General features: G+C 41.5%; 1 long non-coding RNA gene across 7 annotated transcripts in view; it reads right to left on the reverse strand.

Moving 5' to 3' along the window:
- LOC125282093 (uncharacterized) overlaps window positions 1-14963 on the reverse strand; it is a 99500-nt gene that overhangs the window by 65612 nt on the left and 18925 nt on the right. For 5 of the 7 annotated variants that reach the window (XR_008959630.1, XR_008959632.1, XR_008959633.1 and 2 more), the window contains exons 4-5: window positions 5990-6098; window positions 3663-5331 (exon numbers count right to left, since the gene is read on the reverse strand). This is a non-coding gene — a long non-coding RNA (uncharacterized LOC125282093). Of the gene's footprint in view, window positions 1-3196; window positions 3419-3662; window positions 5332-5989; window positions 6099-14963 lie in introns of those variants that run through there. The other 2 variants (XR_008959635.1, XR_008959629.1) reach the window with 1 other exon arrangement.

Below are 14963 nucleotides of genomic sequence, written 5' to 3' on the forward strand. Positions count from 1 at the left end.
GAGACAGTGCACCTGTCGTAAGTCTAATGGTGACCAAGGGGAAAACTGTTGGAAGGTACAGCATATCATTTAAGAACTACCAATTCCCAATGCTCTGACTGTGCCTGACTTTTTATAAAGTCTGTTATGAATTGGGTTGTTTGGTATGGGCTAGCTACTCAGAGCCTGAAAACCACAAGCAGACATGATAACACTGAGTTTCTGGACCTGAATAGCCAAACTCCAGAGACCAAACTCGTGGTGATCCCACTGATAAACTCAGATTTTAGCAGTCCTCCCCTGTGAACATTTCTTTAGCTATAAGAGCTACATTAGAGGAGTTCCTGATGAGAGAGTCCCCACCTTCTAGAAACCCTGACCCCTGGAAATGTGTCCAATATCCCCATGCAAAGGAACTTTTCCAATAAAAGTGTGGCATTCAATGCAATATTTGTAGGGTGTGTATGATTCTTGCTTTGGAAAGTGAACGCTTAGGAAACAGTAGCTTGTATTTAACTGGCTCTGGGAGACGAGAGGAGAAGTTGGAACTTGGTTGGAAAATACTGGCAAATATAAGACTTCCTCTGGTAATCTTCACTCAAGAGCGGAGCAGATGTTCTAGGTGCTCTACCCAACTGCCCCTGCACTTACCTCTACACCCGAAGGCCACTTCCTGTGAAACACTGTGACTCTCTGCCTGAAAGCCTTTTTTTCATCATGGGAGCATATTTCATCCATGCCATGGACATGCCAGAGAGCTGTTGCTTTCAGAAGCACCCGTGACATACCAACAGTTGATGGATAAAGATCCCAGTTCCCTCACCTTTGGAGTAGAATAACTCTGAAGAATGTACTGGTTCCCTGCTTGATAATGCACCCTATTGGGTTACCTAACCCGCCCTGTCTCACTTCCCCACTCCCCTGCCTATGTTTCCTGGGATACTCCCCCCACCCCGCCACCAAATCAACTACTTGCTCTCAGATCTGTGTTTCATCCCAAGCTAGCACACAGCCTCATAAGAGAACACAGTCAAAATAATGAGCTAAGGTTTTAGCAGAATAATACCTAGGGTTTGCACAGTTGATCTTTGCCAATGTTGAATTCAGCAAACTAGGAACTGTTATGAAAAGCTAAATGGAAGTGAATTAAGTTCATGAGATTCAAGCAAGACAAACCCTCGGGCTCCTAAGTAGGCGACAGGTAGACAGACAGGCAGTTGGAGGGAAGGATGGCTCCAGCCATCTATGGGACCTGTAAGTTGAGACCTTAGCCTGGGGGCCAGAGGCAGGCAAATTGCAAAGCTGAGGAAAGACAGTCCCTACTCTTTACCATGTAACGTGCCTGTCTGTGCCTCACCCCAACGTATGTGTGTGTATATGTGTGCACACAGAGGATCTCTACGACATGTATATGTGAGTGGGCTTGTTGGGTGGAAGACACCAAATCCACAATGGTGGTCCCCTCTGGTGGTGGGCATAGTGACAGCAAGTTCCTTGGAAGGAACGCAATTGTTCAATGGGCATTTGTCTCATCATTGCTATGTCTTTGTGCGTCCAAAATACATTGTTCATATTTTAAAATATATGAATCTACTCTGGCTTTGAATCAGCCAAGAAACACCATTTTCTGTCTTCACTTTGTTGTCATGATGTGTTAAAATTTTCTCTCAAACACACTATCATTACTCTTGGATCCAAGAAACATGCACTAAAGAATCAGTCCCGTGCAAAGTCTGCAAAACAAAATTATTTAATCTGTGGCTGACAAAAGTTTTCTCTAGGTTTTTTCTCTGTCTCCCAACTTCTTAAAAGGTCCATTTCCAGAATATCAACTTAAGTAAACAGTCCTCACTTGTCGGGGAATTCCAGGATATGCTTCATGCACTGGGCACTGAAACCAAGCAGCTTTGTGAGAAAAGTGATCTAGGTCATTTCAGGCTTTCATCCTTTGTGATTTCAAGTCAATAAAAATAGTTGGCCAGGACGGTGACTCAGGATTTGGCTTGCTCTGTCTTACTTGATTAGAATAATAGCAGGTTGATTTGGCTTATTTCATTCCTTTTCACTTCTTTATTCTTGCTCAGAATTAGATAAAGTGGCTATTATTCCTCTCCCACCTCTAATCAGTTAACTCTGAGCAAAAAAATTATTTTTGCCAAATTGATGTGATCGCACACAAGGTTTCCAAATTAAATAACCCTGGCTTTTCCTCACTTCCTCACCAAAAATTCCATCCATGAAGGTATATTTCAAAAATAGAAAGTGAGCACAATGACCATGTGAGTTTCCGTTAGGAGGAATCGGGGCTATGATTCAGCTGTTTGGCGGACACTGATTACCTAATCAAGGCAACGCCTGCTGCTGTTTAGAGGTGATACCCTGAAGAATGAAATCTTCCCCTTTCTGAGTGTCCCCTCAGTTCAGAGATTTCAAAGTATTTTTAAAATATTAATGAGATCTGAAGGCATGTCTATACTAGCAGATATCAGGCCGTCAATAGTTTATCTTACTCACCCAAAAGAAATAATACTTTAAAAATACAAATAGCTCAGATTCATTAAGCACATAATATGTATGAAGCACTAAGTGTGTGTGTGTATGTGTGTGTATGTGTGTGTGCTTTCATTATCTCGTTTAATCCACACAGTATTGTTAGGAGGTAGAGATTACTAGTATCCCTATTGTACAGATGAGGGGGCTGAGGTAAGTAACTTGCCTAAAGTTGCACAGCTACTAAGTATTAGACTGGTTTTTGACCCCAACCGGTCTGGTTCTTCACTTTACCTTTTTGATTCCTTTGCCATTCTGAGGCTCAGAGTGGGCAGGTAACTTGCAAATGGTCACACAGCTATGGAATGGTAGAGCCAAGGTTTTTAACTCAGATCATTTTGTGAAGCCAGAGACGTTAATGATTGCTTTTCTCGGGGGAAACAGAAGTCCTTAATCAAGGTCCTTCTGTAGATTATGGGCAGTGCATGCAAGAATCCCATTTCTCCTAGTTACCAAGCTTCTTCTGAAGTGTTAGCTAACAGTTGCAAATGACTTATGGGGCAAGGATTTTATATATTTAAAGGCTCTGCCTCTGACGCAGACGCAGGGACCATCTGAAGATCAAGTAAGTTAGAAAAAGGAGGTAAGATATGTCCTTTCGCGCCCAAAGAAAAAGACAAAATTATCAGTTGTCCTTGTGTGGTTTGGAATTAGAAATGATACAGACTTTTTTCTTTTTTTTTTTAAAGATTTATTTATTTATTTATTAGACAGAGAGACAGCCAGCGAGAGAGGGAACACAAGCAGGGGAGTGGGAGAGGAAGAAGCAGGCTCCTAGTGGAGGAGCCTGATGTGGGGCTCGATCTTGAAACGACAGGATCACGCCCTGAGCTGAAGGCAAACGCTTAACAACTGCGCCACCCAGGCACCCCTGATCCAGACTTTTCTACTTTAGAGCAAAGAGACAAGAAAAGCTAAGTGAGAAGCCACTGGAACAGACGCTGTAAATAAAATGCTTTAAGAACCTAGGTTCCAATGGTACTTTTTCTCTAGCAAAATCACCAGTCTCTTAACATGACCAAGTGTGATTCATAGCAGTGAAGGCATCCTGGGTGAAATCCCAGCATGGGGCAACAGATAGGAGATGGGCCAGTGGGGAGGTGTCAAGGCAACACGGTTTAGGGTGGACTTACCCTCTTTTGGGGCCTTGCAAGCGCCAACCTGCACAGGACCGAAATTGCATCATTTTTCCAAGTCAGACTCTTGAGTGCAGGTAAAGGGCAGTTTCCCTGAAGCACTCAGCCTGAGGTCACCAGGAGTAGACAGAGCAGAGGTGGAGAGAGAGCCGAGCCAGGTCTGGAGAGTGCTCTGTGGGGGTGTTAACACAAAGGCACTGCCAGCATCTTGGGTTCATCCCAAATGGGCCTGTGAAGAAGAGGCCAGGGGAGCGGGGGAGAGAGGGCGCTGGAGACAGGAAAGGGTCCACGGCCCACCAGGTAGGCTGCATCTCCGGGGATGCTTCCTTCTGCTCATGAGGAGCTTCTGGGTAGTAAACGCCATAGATGCCTGTAGAGTCCTGCATGTTTGTCATACCCTAACCCCTCAGAGGCTTTTCGCTGCACTCTCTCCCTCATCTGCCCCACTTAGTCCATACTGGTTTTCTTTCCCTAGAATGTTCCCACCTCATGGTTTTACCCTTGCTGTCATCTTGGGAGAAAGGCAGTCCTTGCTCTGCACACAGCTGCCTTCTGCTGTCCCACCTCCTCTTTAGCATCACCACCTTGGGGGGCCTTCCCAGGTCCCCCAAACTAAAGGAGTGCCTGGCCCTCCTGCACACCAGAATGGTCTTGTTCAAGTGCAAGCATGTGCAGACAGCTCTCCATAACAAAAGCACCTCTGGTAGCGTGAGTTCCGCGGTGGCCAGGGTGTCGTTTTATTTACTGCTGTCAAGAGTGGCTGGAGTATAACGGACACTAGCAGATGTGTGTTGGACGAACTCCATCTGCCTGTTTCAGGCAGACAAGACTGTCCTCTTTATGGTTTGTCGTGCTCTTCTGTGGTATATTTATCGTGTCCACGCTCTCTGATGAGCATCTATTTGAGAAACCAGATCTTGACATGTGGGTCTTCCTGTCTGTGATATTATGGGAGTCACGCTGGGCCCCTGAGTTTTGTGTGCCGTGAATATGAAAAAAACATCTGATCTCTGAAAGAACGCAGATTGCAACAGTAAAAAGGATGGATAAATTGCCCATTGATACCACGGAGCACTACTCAGCAATAAAGAGGAAAGAACTTCTGGTTCATGCAAGGACATGGGTGAACCTCAGAAACCTTCTGTTGAGTGAAAGCAGCCAGACACAAAAGAATACATATTCTACGATTCCATTTATACAAAGTTCTAGAACAGGGAAAACCGATTTCTAGTTACAGAAATCACAACTTGGTTCTGCATGTAGGGCGTGAAGATTGTCTCGAAAAGTGTGAGACCTCTCCCAGGTGAAACGGAAAGATTCTGCATTGTTCTGAGCAGTTGTTACACAGGTGCACACATGTGTCACAGATCCTTGACCTGGATATAAGAATTGTGCATTTTGTTGTATGGAAAACAAAAAGTTATTTTATCTTATTTTTTTTAAAACAATTAACCAACTTAGAGTCCATCATTAGTTTCAGATGTATTGTTCAATATGTTATTTTTAAAAATCCCACTTTCAACAACCCCAAGGTAAAACAATGAGATAAAACTGGTATTGAATTGTAAGGAAGATTGAAACTCGCCAGAAGTATATTTGGAGTACAACAGCAGAACAGCATCAGAGAAGACTTTTTCCAATGTAACTCTGAAGAAGCCAAATCAAGCTAGTGGAAGAAAGAAAAGGGAATTTTTTATGTCATGCAACCAGGACGTCCAGCTGTGGAGTTGGCTTCAGGGATCAAGGCTGACATGCATCCAGGCCTCCCTGGCACTCAGTTGCATTCTGCTTTCTCTCTCTGTTTTTGTTTTGTGTTTTGTGTTTTTTGCTTTGTTTTGCAGGCTGAGCCATCATGACAACTACAGGGAATGTCCACAGAGGAAACAAAAACATCCCACAAAAGCCACTACAGTATTAGAACAAAATGATGGAGGAAGGCCAGCTCCTCATGAACTACTTAAATGTCACCATTAATTTACTGATATCAATGAACTACTTTCAATTTGGTGAGCTGGGGAATCTTTTTGTGTGAGGAACATTTTAAATTTTACGTTCATGCTGAACACCTAAAACCCACCACAGCTGAGTAGCAACCATGAGACCACCGTGCCTGATGCTTCCTCTTCTGCACAAATAGATCATCGCTTCATTCAAGAGGGCAAACATTCCTGTATTAGACTATCGCCTGATAAAAAGGGGCTTCCTCTAGTCCCCAACCTTCCAGAATTATCACTAAGCCAGGACACGTGGAAAGCTTCCGTGCTTGAGTTTTCCCACACCCACAGAAAACTCCCAGACTAGAGCATTAGGTGGTCTCTACTTACCCCAAGGGACAAACAAGCCTTTCCACGATCCCACGATAGTTTTGAAGGAACACTTAAGCTTTCCGAAGGCTTTTTGGTCAGTCGTTTTCCAAAACATGAATCTACAGTTCTGAGGAAACAAAGAGCATGTGTGGGCCCTTCTGTTTCCAGTTTTGGACAAAGTACAACATTAGTTATCAGTTTAAAAAAGAAAAATTCTAGTGTTCTTTACCTAACGTACTTAGTGAAATAGTTGTTAATGTAATTTCCTTGTAAAAGTAGGCCATTTCTATCAGAATAAGTTCTGGAGCTGGTAAGGAATCAAATGCAAACATTGGAGTCATTTTTACAAACCAGAAATACACGTGGGCAAGTTTCATAAAAGCCCAGGAAATAAGTTTAAAGTCTAATGATAGGAAAGAGAAATACCTGCAATTAATCCAATAGACCAAATGTTTCTATTTCTAGTGTCTATGGATCTCATACTATTGATTAGAAAATCACCCAAATTCCAATATAAAAGTGAACTAAAGGTATAAATAAAATAATTCACAGAAGAAATACAAAAAAAACTATCAATCTCACTACCAAGCAAAGAACTACAAATTGAACAAAATTGGGATGCCGTTTTTCTCCTAAGTCAGCAAAGTGGTTTTTAAATGAACAGTGTAATGAGCACATTGAAACATCACTGGTCAGAGCATAAATTCAGACAGTTCAATAAGCAACTTGGACTTAAATAAGTCTATATTCTTTAGCCTTATAATTTCCCATATAGGAACCAACCTAGAGAAATAGGAGGAAAATTTAAATATGCACATAGGTACCCATCACAGCACCTTCTATGTACAGATATCACAGCACTGTTCAATAATATTAAAAACTATAATTAGAGGAGGAGTTAAGATGGCGGAGGAGTAGGGGACCCCTTTTTCAGCCGGTCCCCTGAGTCGAGTTGGATAGGTACCAGACCAGCCTGAACATCCACGGAATCAGCCTGAGACCCAGGAAGATACATCTGGATCTCTACAAATGAACATCTCCAGGGCTGAGTATTGAGGTACGAAGTGGGGAGCCGTGAAACCATGCACAGATAAACGCAAGGGGGAGGGAGCTGCCGCGTTTGGGCGCCAGGAAGCGGTAGCCACCTGCACAGGGGAGCGGGCGGACTCGCGGACCAGCACCCGCGAGAGAGCAGACTGAGACCCTGAGCCGGGAACGCGCGCCACCAGACTGAAACTGAACTCTGGTGTGCTCACTGGAACCAGACTGAGACCGGGAGCTCCGGGAGCGCGGGGGGCGGGGGGGGGGGCGGGCGCTGGTGGCTGGCGGTGTTAGAAACACAAAGGACAGAGATGCCCCGGCCCTGGAAGTGAGGGCTGGGACGCTGGGTGTGGGGCGCACATCCCTGGACGCTGTAGGGTTGAGCAGCGCCAACAGAAACAGAGTTAAAGTGGCAAGAACATCAGTGAAGAACGGTCCACGATCCCTCTGTTCTGAGACAGAGGCTGAGATTCGGCCACTGCTGCTCTGACTCTCAGAAGAGGCACAGCAAACTGCCAGGGAAAGCCTCCAGAGAACAAAAGCCTGAAAATACCAGCTCACAGTGTGCCCATCCCCATCCCCCCTCACAGGGGACACGGAGACTCTACCCAAACAGGGTTGCCTGAGTATCAGCGCAGCTGGCCCCTCCCCCAGAAGGCAGGCTGAAAAATCAAGAAGCCCACGTCCCTAAGATCCCTATAAAACAAGGGCAAACGGCCTGGGTCCCGGTCAGTAATTTGGGGTCTGACCAACCCCGCAACCTCTCCTCATCAGAATGACGAGAAGGAGAAATCCCCCCCCACCAAAGAAAAGACAATGAGTCTGTGGCCTCTGCCACAGAACTAATGGATATGGATATAACCAAATTATCAGAACTGGAATTCAGAGGAACAATGGTCAAGATGATGTGTAGACTTGAAGAAAGTATTAACAAAAATGTTAATGAGAATATAGAATCTCTAAGGGTGGAAATGAGAGCGAATCTGACAGAAATTAAAACTTCTATGAGCTAAATGCAGTCAAAACTAGGGGCTCTGACGACCAGGGTGAATGAGGCAGAAGAACGTTATCAGCGAATTGGAGGATGGGTTAGTAGAAGAAAAAGTGAAAACAGAATCTGGACTCAAAAAAATCCACGCTCAGGAATGTAAGTTACGGGAGATTACTTACTCGAAACGTTCCAATGTCAGAATCATCGGCATCCCCGAGGGGGTGGAGAAAAGCAAAAATTGTAGCTGAAAACTTCCCTAATCTAGCAAGGAAAACAAACATTTGTGTCCAAGAGGCAGAGAGAACCCATCCCAAGCTCAACCATGACAAACCTAAACCACGTCACATCATAGTGCATTTCGCAAATATTAGATCCAAGGATACAGTATTCAAAGCGGCCAGGGCAAAGAAATTTCTCACATACCAAGGCAAAGGTATCACAATTACGTCAGAACTGTCTACACAGACCTGGAATGAGAGAAAGGGTTGGGGGGGGCATTTTTAAAGCTCTTTCAGAGAAAAACATGCAGCCAAGGATCCTTTATCCAGCAAGGCTGTCATTCAGAATTGATGGAGAAATAAAGACCTTCCAGAATCGCCAGTCATTGACCAATTTCGTAACCGTGAAACTAGCCCTACACGAGATCCTAAGGGGGGTTCTATAAAGGTAAAAAGGCCCCAAGAGTGATACAGAACAGAAAGTCACAACCGATAGAAACAAAGACTTTACTGGCAACATGGCATCACTAAAATCATATCTCTCAATAATCAGGCTCAATGTAAATGGCCTAAATGCTCCCATAAACGCCACAGGGTTGCAGATTGGATAAAAAGACATGACCCATCCATTTGCTGTCTAAAAGAGACTCATTTTGAACCTAAAGATACATTCAGACTGAAAGTAAAGGGATGGAATACCATCTTTCATGCCAATGGACCTCAAAAGAAAGCTGGGGTAGCAATTCTCATATCAGACAGATAGAATTTTAAACTAAAGACTATAGTTAGAGACACAGAAGGGCACTATATTATTCTTAAAGGATGTATGCAACAAGTGGATATGACAATTATAAATATATATGCCCCCAACAGGGGAGCAGCAAGATACACAAGCCAACTCTTAACCACAATAAAGAGACATATAGATAAAAATACACTAATAGTAGGAGACCTCAACACTCCACTATCAGCAATAGACAGATCACCTAAGCAAGAAATCAGGAAAGAAACAAGAGCTTTGAATGCCATACTCAACGATTTGGACATCATAGATATATATAGAACACTACACCCCAGAACCAAAGAATACTCATTCTATTCTAATGCCCATGGAACATTCTCAAGAACAGACCATGTTCTGGGACACAAAACAGGTCTCAACCGATACCAAAAGACTGAAATTATTCCCTGCATATTCTCAGACCACAACGTTTTGAAATTGGAACTCAACCGCAAAGAAAAATTTGGAAGAAACTCAAACACTTGGAGACTAAGAACCATCCTGCTCAGGAATGATTCGATAAACCAGGAAATCAAAAATCAATTTAAACAATTTATGGAGACCAACGAGAATGAAAACACAACGGTCCAAAACCTATGGGACACTGCAAAGGCAGTCCTAAGGGGGAAATACATAGCCATCCAAGCCTCACTCAGAAGAATAGAAAAATCTAAAATGCAGTTTTTATATTCTCACCTCAAGAAACTGGAACAGCAACAGAGGGACAGGCCTAATCCATGCACGAGGAAGCAGCTGACCAAGATTAGAGCAGAAATCAATGAATTAGAAACCAGGAGTACAGTAGAGCAGATCAACAGAACTAGAAGCTGGTTCTTTGAGAGAATCAATAAAATTGACAGACCACTGGCAAGACTTATCCAAAAGAATAGAAAAGGAGCCAAATGAATAAAATTATGAATGAAAAAGGAGAGGTCACAACCAACAACAATGAAATTGGAAGGATTATTAGAAACTTTTATCAACAGCTTTATGCCAATAAATTAAGCAATCTGGAAGAGATGGAGGCCTTCCTGGAAACCTATTAACTACCAAGATTGAAACAGGAAGAAATTGATTTTTTAAACAGGCCAATTAATTATGAAGAGATTGAGTCAGTGATAAACAACCTTCCAAATAACAAAACTCCAGGCCCGGACGGTTTTCCTGGGGAATTCTACCAAACATTCAAAGAAGAAAGAATACCTATTCTCCTAAAGCTATTTCAAAAAAATAGAAACAGAAGAAAAGCTACCAAACTCATTCTATGAGGCCAATATTACCTTGATCCCCAAACCAGGCAAAGACCCCCTCAAAACGGAGAATGACAGACCGATTTCCCTAATGAATATGGACGCCAAAATCCTCAACAAGATCCTGGCTAATAGAATCCAACAGTACATTAAAAGGATTATCCATCATGACCAAGTGGGATTCATACCTGGGGTGCAAGCGTGGTTCAACATTCGCAAATCAATCAACATGATACATCAAATCAACAAGAAAAGACTCAGGAAGCATATGATCCTTTCAATTGATGCAGAAAAAGCATTTGACAAAATACAGCATCCTTTCCTGATTAAAACCCTTCAGAGTGTAGGGATAGAGGGTACATTCCTCAATCTCATAAAACCATCTATGAAAAGCCTACAGCAAATATCATTCTCAATGGGGAAAAGCTGGAAGCCTTTCCCATAAGATCAGGAACACGACAAGGATGCCCACTCTCGCCACTATTATTCAACATAGTACTAGAAGTCCTTGCAACAGCAATCAGACAACAAAAAGGGATGAAAGGTATCCAAATTGGCAAAGAAGAAGTCAAACTGTCTCTCTTCGCAGATGACATGATACTCTATATGGAAAACCCAAAAGAATCCACCCCCAAACTTCTAGAAGTTATAGAGCAATTCAGTAATGTGGTGGGATACAAAATCAATGCTCAGAAATCAGTTGCATTTCTATACATGAACAATGAGACTGAAGAAAGTGAAATGAGGGAATCCATCCCATTTACAATAGCACCAAAAACCATACGTTACCTTGGAATTAACTTAACCAGAGACATAAAGGATCTATATTCTAGAAACTATAAATCACTCTTGAAAGACATTGAAGAAGACATAAAAAGATGGAAAAATATTCCATGCTCATGGATCGGAAGAATTAACATAGTTAAAATGTCCATGCTACCCAGAGCAATCTACACTTTCAATGCTATCCCGATCAAAATACCGAGGACATTTTTCAAAGAACTGAAACAAATAGTCCTTAAATTTGTATCAAGCAGAAAAGGCCTCGAATCACCAAGGAACCGTTGAAAAGGAAAAACAAAGCTGGGGGCATCACAATGCTGGATTTCGAGCTGTACTACAAAGCTGTGATCACAAAGACAGCATGGTACCGTCACAAAAACAGACACATAGACCAATGGAACAGAATAGAGAACCCAGAAATGGACCCTTGGCTCTTTGGGCAACTAATCTTTGATAAAGCAGGAAAAAACATCCGGTGGGAAAAAGACAGTCTCTTCAATAAATGGTGCTGGGAAAATTGGACATCTACATGCAAAAGAATGAAACTTGATCACTCTCTCACACCACACACAAAAATAAACTCCAAATGGATGAAAGACCTTGATGTGAGACAGGAATCCACCATAATCCTAGAGGAGAACATAGGCAGCAACCTCTAGGACATCGGCCAAAGCAATCTTTTTCATGACACATCTCCAAATGCAAGAGAAACAAAAGAAAAAATGAACTTGTGGGACTTTATCAAGATAAAAACTTCTGCACAGCCAAGGAAACAGTCAAAAAAACTAAGAGGCAGCCCACGGAACAGGACAATATATTTGCAAATGATGCTAGAGATCAAAGACTGGTATCCAATATCTACAAAAACTTCTCAAACTCAATATGCGAGAATCAAATAAACAAATCATAAAATAGGCAGAAGATATGAACAGACATTTTCCAATGAAGACATACAAATGGCTAACAGACACATAAAAAAATGTTCAAAATCATTAGCCATCAGGGAAATTCAAATCAAAACCACACTGAGATACCACCTTACACCAGTTAGAATGGCAAAAATTGACAAGGCAAGAAACAACAAGTGTTGGAGAGGATGTGGAGAAAGGGGATCCCTCCTACATTGTTGGTGGGAATGCAAGTGGGTATAGCCACTCTGGAAAACAGTGTGGAGGTCCCTTAAAAAGTTAAAAATTGAGCTACCCTATGACCCAGCCATTGCACTACTGGGTATTTACTCCAAAGATACAGACGTAGTGAAGAGAAGGGCCATATGCACCCCAATGTTCATAGCAGCATTGTCCACAATAGCTGAATCGTGGAAGGAGCCGAGATGCCCTTCAACAGTTGACTGGATTAAGAAGCTGTGGTCCATATATACAATGGAATATTACTCAGCTATCAGAAAGAACGAATTCTCAACATTTGCTGCAACATGGACGGCACTGGAGGAGATAATGCTAAGTGAAATAAGTCAAGCAGAAAAAGACAATTATCAAATGATTTCTCTCATCTATGGAACATAAGAACTAGGAAGATCGGTAGGGGAAGAAAGGGATAAAGAAGGGGGGTAATCAGAAGGGGTAATGAAGCATGAGAGACTATGGACTCTGAGAAACAAACTGAGGGCCTCAGAGGGGAGGGGGTTGGGGGAATGGGATAGACCGGTGATGGGTAGTAAGGAGGGCACGTATTGCATGGTGCACTGGGTGTTATACGCAACTAGTGAATCACTGAACTTTACATCAGAAACCAGGGATGTACTGTATGGTGACTAACATAATAAAAAAAAAAAAAGAAAGAAAATTCTTTATTAAAATAAATAAATAGATAGATAGATAAATAAATAAATAAATGAAAGGGGGAGAAAGGAAAAAAACGTAAGCACACAAAATCAGGGAACAGGACAGGGATAACAGCCCCAGATACAGAGGAAAAAGCTGGATGAAACAGATGATTTTCTATGAATGTATAAATCACCAAAACTAAACCAGAAAGAGATAGAAAATCTAAAACACCAAGCTTTTTTTTTTTTTTAAGATTTTATTTATTAATTTGACATAGAGAGACAGCCAGTGAGAGAGGGAACACAAGCAGGGGGAGTAGGAGAGGAAGAAGCAGGCTCCTAGAAGAGGAGCCTGATGTGGGGCTTGAGCCCAGAACGCTGGGATCACGCCCTGAGCCGAAGGCAGAGGCTTAACTACTGAGCCACCCAGGCGCCCCAAAAGCACCAAGCTTAGGTAGTTTTACTGGGGAATTGCACCAAAGTTAAAGAAACAGATCATTTCAAGAGTATTTAAACTGGCTAAAGCAGAGAAAGCTTTTAATAAAGCTAAGGAAAGCACTAAAACAACTTGATAAAGATTACATTAAAAACAAAATTACAAACTGGTTTCACAAATCACAATGTAAAATGACTCAGTAAAATATTACTAGAATCTGGCTACACACTAACAGAGTTTTCACTGATGATTCAATAATAGGACGATGATTCAATAACATAAAATCTGTTACTATTATTCATATGAACAGGTCAAGGAAGAACATCTGTATAATTTCACAGATGCTAAAACAGTATTTAATAAAATCAACAACCATTTTTGATTAAAAAACAAATAGCAACAACACAGCCCTTAGTAAAATAACTAGTGTGGCAGAAACACTAAAAGCATTCTCAGTGAAGTAAGGAACAAGACAACGTACCCACTATCATTCTTACTTAGTATTTGATCTTGTCCTGGAAATACAAAACAACCAAAAAAGAGAAACAAGAGACATAAAAAGTAAAAAACATGGAATGAAATTCTTATTATTTGTAACTGATATGATATTATACCTCAAAATCCAAGAGAACCAACTGCAAAAACTACTAAAAACAATATGATGACATAAGTTACTGCTTGAAAAATCAGTAAGTACAGGGGCACCTGGGTGGCTCAGTCGGCTAAGCATCTGCCTTGGCCTTACGTCATGATCCCAGGATCCTAGGATCAAGCCCCACATTGCATGGGGCTCCCTGCTCAGCAGGAAGCCTGCTTCTTCCTCCCCCTCTGCCTACCACTCCCCCTACTTGTCTCCTCTCTAATAAATAAATAAAATAAAATAAAAATTAGTAAAGTACAATAATAAAAATATGTAATATAAGAAAGGGACCTATTTTCAACACCAAAAAAGATCAACTAGAAATAAATTTAAGAAATGTACAGGATTTTTACACAAACCTTTTAAAGACATTTCTGAGACAACTGGAGAAATGTGTATTTAGATTGGATATTAGATTAAATTAGTAACAGGCAATAAATTGTTAATTTTGATAAATATAAAAAAGTTTTGATAAATATAGCAGCGAGGTTATATATATTTCAAAAGTCTCGATTTGTTCCAGTTCCCAAGTTATACTCTGAAGTAGTTACGAATAAAATCATTTGTTTTAAAACATTCTAGTCCCCCACCCTACAAAGAAATGGAGGGAAGAGGGACAAATGATTCAAGATTGGCAACACATGGCAAACTGTTTAAAAAGACGTGATGGATACATCCAGGTTCATTATATTCTCTTCCCTACTTTTGTGTATTTGAAAATGTGCACAACAGGACCCAAACAAAGGCACGTACTGAGAGACTCAAAGGTACACAACAGGCTTATAAAAACACACAAAAATTGCCACCTAACAATTAGAAATGCAAATTAAAGCTACAAATCAGATGTCATTTTCATCAATCAAATAGAAAAAAGATCCAAATATTTGGTGATATTCAGTATTGGGGGGAAAGGAAGTAACTGCTGACCTGCTGGGGAAAAGTATCCATCAGTACTTTGGAGGACTCCTTGGCCTCACCTTTCAAAATTATAAACACACACTCCGTGGCCCAGCAATTTCACTTCTTAGGAATTTATTCTAGAGATACTAATTCAATAAGTATTTTC

Source organism: Ursus arctos, unplaced genomic scaffold, assembly GCF_023065955.2.
Source record: "Ursus arctos isolate Adak ecotype North America unplaced genomic scaffold, UrsArc2.0 scaffold_16, whole genome shotgun sequence".
Taxonomy (NCBI): Eukaryota; Metazoa; Chordata; class Mammalia; order Carnivora; family Ursidae; genus Ursus; species Ursus arctos.